The following is a 6,199-nucleotide window of genomic DNA, read 5'->3' on the forward strand; positions in this document are numbered from 1 at the left end:
CAAAATATCTAGAGTGCGCTAACCCAGGTTCTTTACATCTACTGCTGTCTCATTCAGTGCTTAGGGAGAGGTATGAAGACAATGCTTCCTGGGCGAGGAGGAAGAATCTCCTTCACAATAAATGAGACGCTGTAGATAGTGGCCACACACATCATTGGGCTGATACACAGTTATCACACCTGCACAGATGCAGCTTACATCACACGGACTCGCTGCTTCCTCTGAAGCAACTGTCTGCCTCTTGATGAGCAGCCTTGCTCCTCTATACTCTGTGCTGGGCCTGAAGCACGGTGGACTTTTCCCCACTTTCTACTGGCGATACCTATTAGAGGCCCTGTGATTCCAGCAGTGGTCAAATTAGTAAAACACGCACCAGTCCTCTCCTTGCACACCTAACTCATCCTTTCTTGGAGGTATCTGATGTAACTTGCAATTTTCTGTATGCCCATCATAGCTAAAAGGATGCTCTGCTCTACAATGCCAGTCACTGCAATTCTTTACTGACTTGTGCAAAAGGATTTGACAAGTTTCCCTTGGCCGGGAAATCTGCTTAGCATTTCTCCTTGTCTTTTGGTTGCATAGGAAGCTGCTAACGACCCCAGAGGAAGATGATGATGATTGCTGACTGCTTCCAGAGGACCGTTTCTTGGAGCATATTCACTGTATGAGAAACAGTGTAGTGAGCAGCAGTAGGGAGGTGATCATTCCCCTGTACTCGGCTTTGGTGAGGCCTCACCTTGAGTGCTGTGTCCAGTTTTGGGCCCCTCACTACAACAGGGACATCAAGGTGCTGGAGGGGGTACAGAGGAGGGCTACCAAGCTGGTAAAGGGCTTAGAACACAAGTTGTATGAGGAAAGGCTGAGGGATCTGGGTCTGTTTAGCCTAGAGAAGAGGAGATTGAGGGGAGACCTCATCACTCTCTGCAACTACCTGAAGGGAGGCTGTAGATAGGTGGGAGTTGGTCTGTTCTCCCTAGTGGAGAGTGATAGGACGAGGGGAAATGGATTTAAATTGCGCCAGGGGAGGCTCACATTAGATATTAGGAAGAATTTCTATACTGAAAGAGTTGTCAGCCATTGGAACAGGCTGCCCAGGGAGGTGGTTGAGTCACCGTCCCTGGAGGTGTTTAAGAGATGACTAGATGTTGCATTGGGGGACATAGTTCAGTAGGTTGATAGGGCTGGGACAAAGGCTGGACTTGATGATATTCCAGGTCTCTTCCAGCTGAAACTATTCTATGATTCTGTGATTCTATGATTCTATGAATGTATTGTTTTGGCGGGTTTGCTGACAGAAGACCGCACTGAAGATCTGATACGGTAAGCAGGGGGCTTAGAACTTGAGGGTGACCAAAGATACATTTTTAGACAACGGTGTGGCACCTGCCCTCTGAAGTACCCTGCCTACAGCTGCTCTGGCCAGGAGGTAGTCCTGTATGTGAACGCAGACTGACTTTTGAGATTGTTCTTAACAAAGAGTGTGCTAATATCAAAACATGGCCATGTGGCATAAAGCTCTCCTGAAAGAGCTAATGGGTTTTGCACATGTAGGGCTCTTCAAACACCCCAAGACATTTCTGCTCCATGTACTGAGGCCTCCGCATCCATTCACAGAAGGTACTTTTCCATTAGGCTCCAATGCCTAATTGACAATCACATAAAAAGCTACCCATATTGGAGGATCACCTACAAAATCCTCATGTCATTTACTTTAGCAGATCATGATTCTTCTCTTTGATGGAAAACGGCAGATCTTCACCTACAGCAACTGCAAGGTGTATTAATAATGACATTTCCAACACAATATTCTAACAGATCTTGTTAACCCTGGCTGCCCTGGCCAAGAAAGCCAGGAAATGCCTACATTGCAAATTAGAGAACAGCAATTAACTGTTTGCAAGTCGTGTAATTTTCATAGCTCGCTTCCCATACTTTCATACAATGGGTCAACCATATCTTATATGACAGTTGCACTATTCAGTTGAATTCTTTCTGTTTGTTTCAACAATTATTATCCTGTTAAATATTTTTAAGCATCGTTTTGGTGAACTTCTTGTTGTCTTAATTTGATGTTTTTACCCTCTGGGTTGCCTTATAAATCTCTGAGGTTACACACCACCCACTGCACAGTGTCTGCAGTTTGAGATTTGAGTATTGAGATAGTTTTTATGAAACTGCTTTATGAAAATTACCAGTACTAAATAAAAGTCTGTTATTTTTCAAAAAAAGAAGAAAGAAGGAACCAAAACAGGGCAAACTGCACAGCTCAAGGTTTGAAGCCACAGAGTACTTGTTGGATGCAAAGGGTATGATACTGCACACAAAGTTACTACAATTTCAAATCGAGTAAGTGTGAACCAGCAGTATTTTGTCAGTTATCCTGGGCTATTAATTGTCTCTGGTGGATGAAAGCCTTTTTTGTAGGCAGCAAACACAGCTCAGTGTGAAATGAATCCCCTTGTGCTGACAAGCTCTTAATAAGCAGCTACACTACACTTTGTTTTATTCTTGTTCGATGCTCATGACATACTTACTACAAACTATTCAAGTTGCTTTGCAGAGATAAAATCATTAATTTCCTCCTGAACTTTGGTACCGCACATCCCCAGAGCCTAAGATTGCCTCACAAACACCAGTGAACGGATGCTGTGCCCAGCAAGAAAACCGAGTACTATTATCCTAATTTTACAGGAAGGAAACATAGGAACATTTAGGTCAAAGTATGACAACTTTCAGTGAGCAATTTGATATATCTGTGCCTCTATTTCTCAGAACAGTCTGTAGCATACAACAGCTTCTATGTCGAAAGCACAACTATTGGCATTTTCAGCAACAGCTGCAGATGCTCAGCGTTTCCACAGTGTGACCCCAGAATCTCAGTGGTTTCCACAAAAAATCAAGCAGCCACCTGCGGAAAATCTTCCCTTCTCTCTCTCTCAATCCTTTCCCTGCTCCCTGTGAAATGACTCATCTCAGCATAACTCTATTGCAGAGAAAAGGAAAATAACCCTAATTTCTCCAGGGTAGCATTAAACGATCTTGGCCTTGAGATCATTTCCTTTTCCTTTCTGCAATCCTCCACCTCATTGATTATGCAGCCTCCATCCCCTTTGACACACACCACTGTTTCGTCTCTTTCCAGAGAGCAGAGAAGCAAGAGTCCCCATGAGAAAGTAGTATTTGACCGCTTAATTAAAAGAGGTATCACCATGAATTAACAGAAGCTTGAACTGACACTGTACAGCTTTAAATCCCCATTTTTATGTTTCATTTCAGAATTATTTTTGGTTTTAAGAAGCAATTAAAGACAAAGCACCTTACCGCTCACCCAGGTCCAGCCTTCTTGTTCAAGCTCCAGCTTCCCCTGCTCCTGATCACACCTCAACCTCTCCTCTCACCTGCAGTCCTGCCATCATGGCTCTCCACTCATTTTCTCTCCTTGTCCCATTTTGCTTGTCCACCAAACATCTAATTTTTTATCCTCTTTGGTCCAGCTGCTAGTCTGCCTACTGTTGAACTTTTGTGGAGACCTTACACACTCTGTGTGATGTGGACTGAAGAGGGTATAAAGTTGTACAGATACTAAATTTAGTGTTGCAGCTGGAAGGCTGGTCTTTAGCAAGTTGTTTGTTCTCTTTCTTTAAATTACTCCGGGATCCTAGGTCTTTATCCCAGGCCTATATCCTACTTCTACTAGTAAAGACACACTTCCCCGGCCTATATCCCACCACTCGAAAGCACGTTCAGTGAAGTGTGGTCAGTTTTCATAGATTGGCTGTTCCACCAGGTTATAAAACCCCTCAAACAATTCTCCTTTATTATTTCACTGTTAACCTAAAGAAAAAAAAACCACAACGTGACTTCAAGGTGTAAGTCTCACCTCCCACCCAGCTCACTAGTCTCAGCTTGGCTTCAAGTTCTGGAATTTGATCAACCTCTGAACAAACTGAATGAGCAGAGGAAAATGCTCATGGGCTGGAAAAATATTTTTTATACAAAGTCAGTTCACTTATCCACAATGCTGGGTAACAGCTACTAGAGTTATCAAAAATAGTGTGATTATTAAATAGATCAAAGAATTTTTTAAAATTAGACTGATGTAGCTCTTTTGTTTTTTAAGTGTCGGTTCATTCAGCTGAAAAAATGACTGATTATTCAGGCCCCGTCTTGAAACTACTTACTTGTAACATTGGAACATGAAGCTGAGTTTGCTAGGTGAAATCCCAAAACATACAGAAACATGCCTTAGAAAGTAAACTGTCATAGTCAATGCTACATACCTGTAGGTATTTACAAAACCTATTTCTGATGAAATTCAAAAGCAATAAAGCAGACTACAGTACAGCTGCCAGTGAATATTACTTAGAAAAACTGATGACAGTTTGGGTGAGATTCTGATACTCTTACCAGCTTTGCAGCTTCCTCTTCCTTGAGCAGTTACATTAGCTTCAGAGAGATTATTTAGGAAGGAAGGTGCTGCAGTTTATTACCAGTAAGGGTATCAGAATCTTACTTAAGAAAGAAATAAAAAGGGAAAAAAAAGAGCTGTTAACTAAAATTATCAGATTGTACTAGTAAGTAATTTTCTTGGACATCTTTCATTGTATTTAAAAAATATTAGGCCATGATAAAGTAGCCAGTGGCACAAAAATTCATCTTTAAAAAAAATCTATATTCCATTACATGGTCTAAAATACATAGAAACAGATTCAAACACTACTATATCTAGTTAAAAGCCATCTAGGAAATGGCTTTGTTATAAAAGAATAATCACGCACACATGGACACTGCTGTGTCATGCTTTATTTGGATGATGTAATTTTAAGAACTGAGACATTCTAATTGCTTCAACCAGGCAACTTGGTGTGAAAATTATGGTACCCAGAGCACAAAATATATAGTCACTTATATTTGCAAACTATGAAACAGGCTCTTTATTGAGTGTAAGTAGCTATTAATGGGAAGATTAGACAGATATCCCCGTTCGGTTCCCATGTGTTGCCTGATCTAGTTGAGAGGCGTCCCTGCCCATGACAGGGAGGTTGGATTAAATGATCTCTACGGTCCCTTCCAGTCTAGGCCATTCTATGATTCTATGATTCTCTATCATATTGCAGATATTACAAGAGAGGGACATTGAGGTGCTGGAGAGGGTAGAGAGGCAGGCTACCAAGCTGGTAAAGGGCTTAGAACCAAGACGTATGAAGGATTTGGGGCTGTTTAGCCTAGAGAAGACTGTATTTTTACAGCAATGCTACAAACTGTTATCAATTTTTAGAGCAACTTTTAAATAGAACAGCCTCTCTCCAGGTTTTCTCATTTCTCGGTATTTTTATTTGCACACATTCATGCAGGTCTAGGATATCATTTCAAACATCACATCACATCTTACTGAGTCTAACAATGATGAGATACATCCAGTCCTGAAGGAACTGGCGGCTGAAGTTGCTGGGCCACTGGCCATCATATCTGAGAGGTCCCGGCAGTCTGGTGAGGTTCCCGCAGATTGCAAAAGGGAGAACATAATCCCCATCTTTAAAAAAGGAACCAAAGACAACCCGGGAAAATACAGACCAGTCAGCCTTATCTCTGTGCCAGGTAAAACCATGGAACAGATTCTCCTGGCAGCTGTATTAAGCCACATAAAAAATAACCAAGTAGTTGGTGACAGCCAACATGGCTTCACTAGGGGCAAGTTGTGCCTGACTAATTTAGTGGCCTTCTATGACAAAGCTACAGCACTGGTTGACATGGGAAAAGCAACAGATGTCATTTTCCTGGACTTGTGCAAGGGGTTTGACACTGTCCCACATGACATCCTTGTCTCTAAAATGGAGAGACACGGATTTGACAGATGGGCCACTCGGTGGATAAAGAACTGGCTGGATGGTCACACTCAAAGAGTTGTGGTCAATGGCTCAATGTCCACATGGAGACCAGTGACAAGTGGAGTTCCTCAGAGGTCTGTTCTGGGTCCAGCGCTGTTCAATGTCTTTGTCAGCAACATGGATGACGGCATTGAGTGCACCCTCAGTAAGTTTGCCAACGACACCAAGCTGTGTGGTGCCGTGGACTCACTTGAGGGAAGAGATGCCATCCAGAGGGACCTGGACAGGCTTGAGAAATGGGCCAGTGCAAACTGCAAGAGCTTCAACAAGTCAAAATGTGAGGTCCTGCACCTGGGTCAGGCCAGTCCTAG

Source organism: Apaloderma vittatum, unplaced genomic scaffold, assembly GCF_000703405.1.
Source record: "Apaloderma vittatum isolate BGI_N311 unplaced genomic scaffold, ASM70340v1 scaffold2268, whole genome shotgun sequence".
Classification (NCBI taxonomy): domain Eukaryota; kingdom Metazoa; phylum Chordata; class Aves; order Trogoniformes; family Trogonidae; genus Apaloderma; species Apaloderma vittatum.